The sequence below is a fragment of the Oncorhynchus masou genome, unplaced genomic scaffold (assembly GCF_036934945.1).
Source record: "Oncorhynchus masou masou isolate Uvic2021 unplaced genomic scaffold, UVic_Omas_1.1 unplaced_scaffold_841, whole genome shotgun sequence".
Classification (NCBI taxonomy): Eukaryota; Metazoa; Chordata; class Actinopteri; order Salmoniformes; family Salmonidae; genus Oncorhynchus; species Oncorhynchus masou.
Genome location: NW_027014875.1, coordinates 253,821 through 263,820, shown reverse-complemented (window position 1 = coordinate 263,820; position 10,000 = coordinate 253,821). Strand labels below are relative to the sequence as shown.

Genomic DNA, 10,000 nt, shown 5'->3' with positions numbered 1-10,000 from the left:
TCCTGGTGGTCTAGAAGTCTAAGAACGGCATCCTGGTGGTCTAGAGGTCTAAGAACGGCATCCTGGTGGTCTAGAAGTCTAAGAACGGCATCCTGGTGGTCTAGGGTGGTCTAGTGGTCTAAGAACAACATCCCGGTGGTCTAGGGTGGTCTAGAGGTCTAAGAACGGCATCCCGGTGGTCTAGGGTGGTCTAGAGGTCTAAGAACGGCATCCTGGTGGTCTAGGGTGGTCTAGAGGTCTAAGAACGGCATCCTGGTGGTCTAGTGGTCTAAGAACAACATCCTGGTGAACTAGGGTGGTCTAGAGGTCTAAGAACTATATCCTGGTGGTCTAGAGGTCTAAGAACGGCATCCTGGTGGTCTAGAGGTCTAAGAACGGCATCCTGGTGGTGTAGGGTGGTCTAGAGGTCTAAGAACGGCATCCTGGTGGTCTAGGGTGGTCTAGTGGTCTAAGAACAATATCCTGGTGGTGTAGGGTGGTCTAGAGGTCTAAGAACGGCATCCTGGTGGTCTAGGGTGGTCTAGAGGTCTAAGAACGGCATCCTGGTGACCTAGGGTGGTCTAGTGGTCTAAGAACGGCATCCTGGTGGTGTAGGGTGGTCTAGAGGTCTAAGAACGGCATCCTGGTGGTGTAGGGTGGTCTAGAGGTCTAAGAACGGCATCCTGGTGGTCTAGGGTGGTCTAATGGTCTAAGAACAATATCCTGGTGGTCTAGAGGTCTAAGAACTATATCCTGGTGACCTAGGGTGGTCTAAGAACTATATCCTGTTGACCTAGGGTGGTCTAAGAACTATATCCTGGTGACCTAGGGTGGTCTAAGAACTATATCCTGGTTACCTAGGGTGGTCTAAGAACTATATCCTGTTGACCTAGGGTGGTCTAAGAACTATATCCTGGTGACCTAGGGTGGTCTAAGAACTACATCCTGTTGACCTAGGGTGGTCTAGTGGTCTAAGAACTATATCCTGTTGACCTAGGGTGGTCTAGTGGTCTAAGAACTATATCCTGGTGACCTAGGGTGGTCTAAGAACTATATCCTGTTGACCTTGGGTGGTCTAAGAACTATATCCTGGCGACCTAGGGTGGTCTAAGAACTATATCCTGTTGACCTAGGGTGGTCTAGTGGTCTAAGAACTATATCCTGTTGACCTAGGGTGGTCTAGTGGTCTAAGAACTATATCCTGTTGACCTAGGGTGGTCTAAGAACTATATCCTGGTGACCTAGGGTGGTCTAAGAACTATATCCTGTTGACCTAGGGTGGTCTAAGAACTATATCCTGGTGACCTAGGGTGGTCTAAGAACTATATCCTGTTGACCTAGGGTGGTCTAAGAACTATATCCTGGTGACCTAGGGTGGTCTAAGAACTACATCCGGTTGACCTAGGGTGGTCTAGTGGTCTAAGAACTATATCCTGTTGACCTAGGGTGGAGCTATTGTGATGTCATTATGAGCTATTATGATGTCATTATGGCGTATTGTGTGTAGATTGAAGAGGGGGAAAAAAACAATTTAATCCATTTTAGAATTCAGGCTGTAACGTAACAAAATGTGGAAGAAGTCAAGAGGTCGGAATAGTTTCTGAATTTCCTGTATATAGCTACCGCTGCAGCAGGGGCTCAGATCAGCCCACTGCTGTTTCAGGACCTGTCTCTTTCATCTGGGCCCGTGTCCTGTTTCGGTACCTGTCTCTTTCCTCTGGGCTCGTGTCCTGTTTCAGGACCTGTCTCTTTCCTCTGGGCCCGTGTCCTGTTTCAGGACCTGTCTCTTTCATCTGGGCCCATGTCCTGTTTCAGGACCTGTCTCTTTCCTCTGGGCCCGTGTCCTGTTTCAGGACCTGTCTCTTTCCTCTGGGCCCGTGTCCTGTTTCGGGACCTGTCTCTTTCCTCTGGGCCCGTGTCCTGTTTCAGGACCTGTCTCTTTCCTCTGGGCCCGTGTCCTGTTTCAGGACCTGTCTCTTTCCTCTGGGCCCGTGTCCTGTCCAATAAAGCACAAATAGGAGAGGAGTGGCTCCTTGAAGTCCGTTGGACAGGTGGATAGGTGTGACAGCATCTGTAAAAGGAGATGAGATGTTTGTCTCGGTGACTGAAGGTTTTGTATAGTGACGTTGTTGTCCTGTCTCCCATCAGGTATAAAATCATCACAGAGAAGCCGTCAGGAACCGTCTCTGGGCAGCAGAAGTTTGAGAACGGAAAGATTGAGTGGAGCACAGAGATGCCTGTCTCCTGCAACCTGTCCAAGTACGTACTTTAGTCTACCCCCTGACCTCTACCCCCTGACCTCTACCCCTGTCTACTGCAGCTCCTCCAAGTAGGTCCTCTGGTCCATTAAAACTAGTAAATTACCTGACCTCTAATTACCTGACCTCTACCCCCTGACCTCTACCCCTGTCTACTGCAGTTCCTCCAAGTAGGTCCTCTGGTCCATTAAAACTAGTAAATTACCTGACCTCTAATCACCTGACCTCTAACCCCCTGACCTCTCTCTCTTCCATGGGCCTCCAGAGCTTGCTGACCCCAGTCCTAGCCAACATCTTGGAGGCTGACCTTTAACATCTGACCTCTCTCTCTCCTCCAGGGGCCTCCAGAGCTTGCTGACCCCAGTCCTAGCCAACATCTTGGAGGCTGACCTCTGACCTCTCTCTCTCCTCCAGGGGCCTCCAGAGCTGGCTGACCCCAGTCCTAGCCAACATCTTGGAGGCTGACCTTTAACATCTGACCTCTCTCTCTCCTCCAGGGGCCTCCAGAGCTTGCTGACCCCAGTCCTAGCCAACATCTTGGAGGCTGACCTCTGACCTCTCTCTCTCTCCTCCAGGGGCCTCCAGCGCTTGCTGACCCCAGTCCTAGCCAACATCTTGGATTCTGACCTCTGACCTCTCTCTCTCCTCCAGGGGCCTCCAGAGCTTGCTGACCCCAGTCCTAGCCAACATCTTGGAGGCTGACCTCTGACCTCTCTCTCCTCCAGGGGCCTCCAGAGCTTGCTGACCCCAGTCCTAGCCAACATCTTGGAGGCTGACCTCTGACCTCTCTCTCTCTCCAGGGGCCTCCAGAGCTTGCTGACCCCAGTCCTAGCCAACATCTTGGAGGCTGACCTCTGACCTCTCTCTCCTCCAGGGGCCTCCAGAGCTTGCTGACCCCAGTCCTAGCCAACATCTTGGAGGCTGACCTCTAACCTCTCTCTCTCCTCCAGGGGCCTCCAGAGCTTGCTGACCCCAGTCCTAGCCAACATCTTGGAGGCTGACCAGGAGAAGTGTTGGGGCTTTGACCAGTTCTTTGCTGAGACCAGTGATATCCTGCATCGTACCGTGGTGTTGGTCTTCAGTCTACAGCAGGCTACTCTCCACTACATCTACATCCACCAGTACAATACGTGAGTCTCCACTACATCTACATCCACCAGTACAATACGTGAGTCTCTACTACATCCACCAGTACAATACGTGAGTCTCTACTACATCCACCAGTACAATATGTGAGTCTCCTCTACATCTACCAATACAATACGTGAGTCTCTACTACATCTACATCCACCAGTACAATACGTGAGTCTCCACTACATCTACATCCACCAGTACAATACGTGAGTCTCCACTACATCTACATCCACCAGTACAATACGTGAGTCTCTACTACATCCACCAGTACAATACGTGAGTCTCTACTACATCTACATCCACCAGTACAATACGTGAGTCTCTACTACATCTACATCCACCAGTACAATACGTGAGTCTCCACTACATCTACATCCACCAGTACAATACGTGAGTCTCTACTACATCCACCAGTACAATACGTGAGTCTCTACTACATCCACCAGTACAATACGTGAGTCTCTACTACATCTACCAGTACAATACGTGAGTCTCTACTACATCTACATCTACCAGTACAATACGTGAGTCTCTACTACATCTACATCTACCAGTACAATACGTGAGTCTCCTCTACATCTACCAGTACAATATGTGAGTCTCTACTACATCTACATCTACCAGTACAATACGTGAGTCTCTACTACATCTACATCCACCAGTACAATACGTGAGTCTCCACTACATCTACCAGTACAATACGTGAGTCTCTACTACATCTACCAGTACAATACGTGAGTCTCTACTACATCTACATCCACCAGTACAATACGTGAGTCTCTACTACATCTACCAGTACAATACGTGAGTCTCTACTACATCTACATCTACCAGTACAATACGTGAGTCTCCACTACATCTACATCTACCAGTACAATACGTGAGTCTCTACTACATCTACCAGTACAATACGTGAGTCTCCACTACATCTACATCCACCAGTACAATACGTGAGTCTCTACTACATCTACCAGTACAATACGTGAGTCTCCACTACATCTACATCCACCAGTACAATATGTGAGTCTCTACTACATCTACATCTACCAGTACAATACGTGAGTCTCTACTACATCCACCAGTACAATACGTGAGTCTCTACTACATCTACCAGTACAATACGTGAGTCTCTACTACATCCGCCAGTACAATACGTGAGTCTCTACTACATCTACATCTACCAGTACAATACGTGAGTCTCTACTACATCTACATCTACCAGTACAATATGTGAGTCTCTACTACATCTACATCTACCAGTACAATACGTGAGTCTCTACTACATCTACCAGTACAATACGTGAGTCTCTACTACATCCACCAGTACAATACGTGAGTCTCTACTACATCTACATCTACCAGTACAATACGTGAGTCTCTACTACATCTACATCCACCAGTACAATACGTGAGTCTCTACTACATCTACCAGTACAATACGTGAGTCTCTACTACATCCACCAGTACAATACGTGAGTCTCTACTACATCTACCAGTACAATACGTGAGTCTCTACTACATCCGCCAGTACAATACGTGAGTCTCTACTACATCTACATCTACCAGTACAATACGTGAGTCTCTACTACATCTACATCTACCAGTACAATATGTGAGTCTCTACTACATCTACATCTACCAGTACAATACGTGAGTCTCTACTACATCTACCAGTACAATACGTGAGTCTCTACTACATCCACCAGTACAATACGTGAGTCTCTACTACATCTACATCTACCAGTACAATACGTGAGTCTCTACTACATCTACATCCACCAGTACAATACGTGAGTCTCTACTACATCTACCAGTACAATACGTGAGTCTCTACTACATCCACCAGTACAATACGTGAGTCTCTACTACATCTACATCTACCAGTACAATACGTGAGTCTCTACTACATCTACATCCACCAGTACAATACGTGAGTCTCCACTACATCTACCAGTACAATACGTGAGTCTCTACTACATCTACCAGTACAATACGTGAGTCTCTACTACATCCACCAGTACAATACGTGAGTCTCTACTACATCCACCAGTACAATACGTGAGTCTCTACTACATCTACATCCACCAGTACAATACGTGAGTCTCTACTACATCCACCAGTACAATACGTGAGTCTCTACTACATCTACCAGTACAATACGTGAGTCCCTACTACATCTACATCCACCAGTACAATACGTGAGTCTCTACTACATCTACCAGTACAATACGTGAGTCTCTACTACATCTACCAGTACAATACGTGAGTCTCTACTACATCCACCAGTACAATACGTGAGTCTCTACTACATCTACATCCACCAGTACAATACGTGAGTCTCCACTACATCTACATCCACCAGTACAATATGTGAGTCTCTACTACATCTACATCCACCAGTAGAATATGTGAGTCTCTACTACATCTACATCCACCATTACAATACTTGAGTCTCTACTACATCCACCAGTACAATACGTGAGTCTCTACTACATCTACCAGTACAATACGTGAGTCTCTACTACATCTACATCCACCAGTACAATACGTGAGTCTCTACTACATCTACCAGTACAATACGTGAGTCTCTACTACATCCACCAGTACAATACGTGAGTCTCTACTACATCTACATCTACCAGTACAATACGTGAGTCTCTACTACATCTACATCCACCAGTACAATACGTGAGTCTCCACTACATCTACATCCACCAGTACAATACGTGAGTCTCTACTACATCTACATCCACCAGTACAATACGTGAGTCTCCTACATCTACATCCACCAGTACAATACGTGAGTCTCTACAACATCTACAACCACCAGTACAATATGTGAGTCTCCACTACATCCACCAGTACAATACGTGAGTCTCCACTACATCCACCAGTACAATACGTGAGTCTCCACTACATCCACCAGTACAATACGTGAGTCTCTACTACATCTACCAGTACAATACGTGAGTCTCTACTACATCTACCAGTACAATACGTGAGTCTCTACTACATCTACATCTACCAGTACAATACGTGAGTCTCTACTACATCTACATCTACCAGTACAATACGTTACAGCCTTATTCTAAAATGTATACAATAATTTTTTCACCTCATCAATCTACACACAATACCCCATAATGACATCACAATACCCCATAATGACAAAGAGTAGAGTCTTTGAATGTCCTTGACTGGCCCAGCCAGAGCCCGTACTTGAACATCTTGAACATCGAACATCTCTGGAGAGACCTGAAAATAGCTGTGCAGCGACGCTCCCCACCCAACCTGACAGAGTCTGACAGTATCTGCAGAGAAGAATGGGAGAACCTTCCCAAATACAGGTGTGCCAAACTTTAGGGTCACCGTTGATAATGACAGACTCTGGTTGTGATCCTTCTCTCCGAGGATGTCGGACAGGACAAATAGGACCAAAAAACCCACTGACCATACACACAGAATGATTACTTTTCTCTGTTAACTGCTCCGAGAGATAGAGGCTGACCCTTAACCTCTGACCTCTCTCCCCAGGCGACTCTCTTCCAGGAGCTGTTGTCTCGTCGGTGCAGTATCCCGGTCCACAACCAGGAGCTCCTGTACGAGGGGCGCCTACAGCTTGAGCCCAACCGCCAAGCCCAGACCTTCCCGCGGACCTCCAGAGACAACCCCATCATGCTGCTCAGCAGAGAGTCCGTAGCGACAGTGGGGCTCATCTTCGGGGACCGTAAGAGTCTTTATTATTAGCATCGATGTGGAAATGGGTTTTACACTGAACACAAATACAGACAACATGTGAAGTGTTGGTCCCGTGTTTTCATCAGCTGAAATTAAAGATCCCGGAAATGTTCCGTACGCACAGAAAGATGATTTCTCTCACGTTTTGGGCACGAATTTGTTTACATCCCCGTTACGTAGCATTTCTCCTTTGACAAGATAATTGACCTGACTGCAGATCGGGGTGGTAATCGACGTCGTTGGGAAAATGCCTTCGATGTCCACGCTGGAGAAGCTCTTCACGGACGAATCCCGGTTTCAACTGTCCCGGGGCAGACGGCGTTGTGAACAGAGTGCCCCATGATGGGCTGATGGGCAGGCATAAGCTCTGAACAACCAACACAATTACATTTTATGGATGGCAATTTGAATGCACAGAGAGACCGTGACGACATCTGGCGCCATCACCTCGTGTTTCAGCATGATAATGCACGTCTCAAGGATCTGTACACAATTCCTGGAAGCTGAAAATGTCCCAGTTCTTCCATGGCCTGCATACTCATTGAACATGTCACCCCATTGAGCATGTTTGGGATGCTCTGGATCGACATGTACGACAGCGTGTTCCAGTTCCCGCCAATATCCAGCAACTTCACACAGCAAATGAAGAGGAGTGGGACAACATTCCACAGGCCACAATCAACAATATACGTCTATCTATCTGTTAACCTCAGTCTCTATCTCTCTGTTAACCTCAGTCTATATCTGTCTGTTATCTCAGTCTCTATCTGTCTGTTATCTCAGTCTCTATCTGCCTGTTAACCTCCTTCTCTATCTGTCTGTTATCTCAGTCTCTATCTGCCTGTTAACCTCAGTCTCTATCTGTCTGTTAACCTCAGTCTCTATCTGTCTGTTAACCTCCTTCTCTATCTGCCTGTTAACCTCCTTCTCTATCTGCCTGTTAACCTCAGTCTCTATCTGTCTGTTAACCTCCTTCTCTATCTGCCTGTTAACCTCAGTCTCTATCTGTCTGTTAACCTCCTTCTCTATCTGCCTGTTAACCTCAGTCTCTATCTGTCTGTTAACCTCCTTCTCTATCTGCCTGTTAACCTCAGTCTCTATCTGTCTGTTAACCTCCTTCTCTATCTGCCTGTTAACCTCAGTCTCTATCTGCCTGTTAACCTCCTTCTCTATCTGCCTGTTAACCTCAGTCTCTATCTGCCTGTTAACCTCAGTCTCTATCTGCCTGTTAACCTCCTTCTCTATCTGCCTGTTAACCTCAGTCTCTATCTGCCTGTTAACTTCCTTCTCTATCTGCCTGTTAACCTCAGTCTCTATCTGCCTGTTAACCTCCTCCTCTATCTGCCTGTTAACCTCCTTCTCTATCTGCCTGTTAACCTCCTTCTCTATCTGCCTGTTAACCTCAGTCTCTATCTGCCTGTTAACTTCCTTCTCTATCTGCCTGTTAACCTCAGTCTCTATCTGCCTGTTAACTTCCTTCTCTATCTGCCTGTTAACCTCAGTCTCTATCTGCCTGTTAACTTCCTTCTCTATCTGCCTGTTAACCTCAGTCTCTATCTGTCTGTTAACCTCCTTCTCTATCTGCCTGTTAACCTCAGTCTCTATCTGTCTCTGTTGTTAATCTCAGTCTCTCTATTGATCTCCACAGCGAGTCCTCCTAAAGTCCAGCCTCGCTACGATCTGGACCTGGATGCCAGCTATGCCAAGGTAACTATATATTATGATATATGTTATGCCAGCTATGCCAAGGTAACTATATATTATGCCAAGGTAACTATATGTTATGCCAAGGTAACTATATATTATGCTATATATTATGCTATATGTTATGCCAGCTATGCCAAGGTAACTATATATTATGCTATATGTTATGCCAGCTATGCCAAGGTAACTATATATTATGCCAGCTATGCCAAGGTAACTATATATTATGCTATATGTTATGCCAGCTATGCCAAGGTAACTATATATTATGCTATATGTTATGCCAGCTATGCCAAGGTAACTATATATTATGCCAGCTATGCCAAGGTAACTATATATTATGCCAGCTATGCCAAGGTAACTATATATTATGCTATATGTTATGCCAAGGTAACTATATATTATGCCAGCTATGCCAAGGTAACTATATATTATGCCAGCTATGCCAAGGTAACTATATATTATGCCAAGGTAACTATATATTATGCCAGCTATGCCAAGGTAACTATATGTTATGCCAAGGTAACTATATATTATGCCAGCTATGCCAAGGTAACTATATATTATGCCAGCTATGCCAAGGTAACTATATGTTATGCCAAGGTAACTATATATTATGCCAGCTATGCCAAGGTAACTATATATTATGCCAGCTATGCCAAGGTAACTATATATTATGCCAAGGTAACTATATATTATGCCAGCTATGCCAAGGTAACTATATGTTATGCCAAGGTAACTATATATTATGCCAGCTATGCCAAGGTAACTATATATTATGCCAGCTATGCCAAGGTAACTATATGTTATGCCAAGGTAACTATATATTATGCCAGCTATGCCAAGGTAACTATATATTATGCCAGCTATGCCAAGGTAACTATATATTATGCCAGCTATGCCAAGGTAACTATATATTATGCTATATATTATGCCAGCTATGCCAAGGTAACTATATATTATGCCAGCTATGCCAAGGTAACTATATATTATGCTATATATTATGCCAGCTATGCCAAGGTAACTATATATTATGCCAGCTATGCCAAGGTAACTATATATTATGCTATATGTTATGCCAGCTATGCCAAGGTAACTATATATTATGCCAAGGTAAATATATATTATGCTATATGTTATGCCAGCTATGCCAAGGTAACTATATATTATGCCAGCTATGCCAAGGT

At 45.4% G+C, this 10,000-nt stretch overlaps 1 pseudogene; it reads left to right on the top strand.

Annotated features, from left to right (window-relative positions):
• The window catches only part of LOC135537778 (serine/threonine-protein kinase TBK1-like), a 76,895-nt pseudogene that overhangs the window by 18,525 nt on the left and 48,370 nt on the right, over nucleotides 1–10,000 (top strand).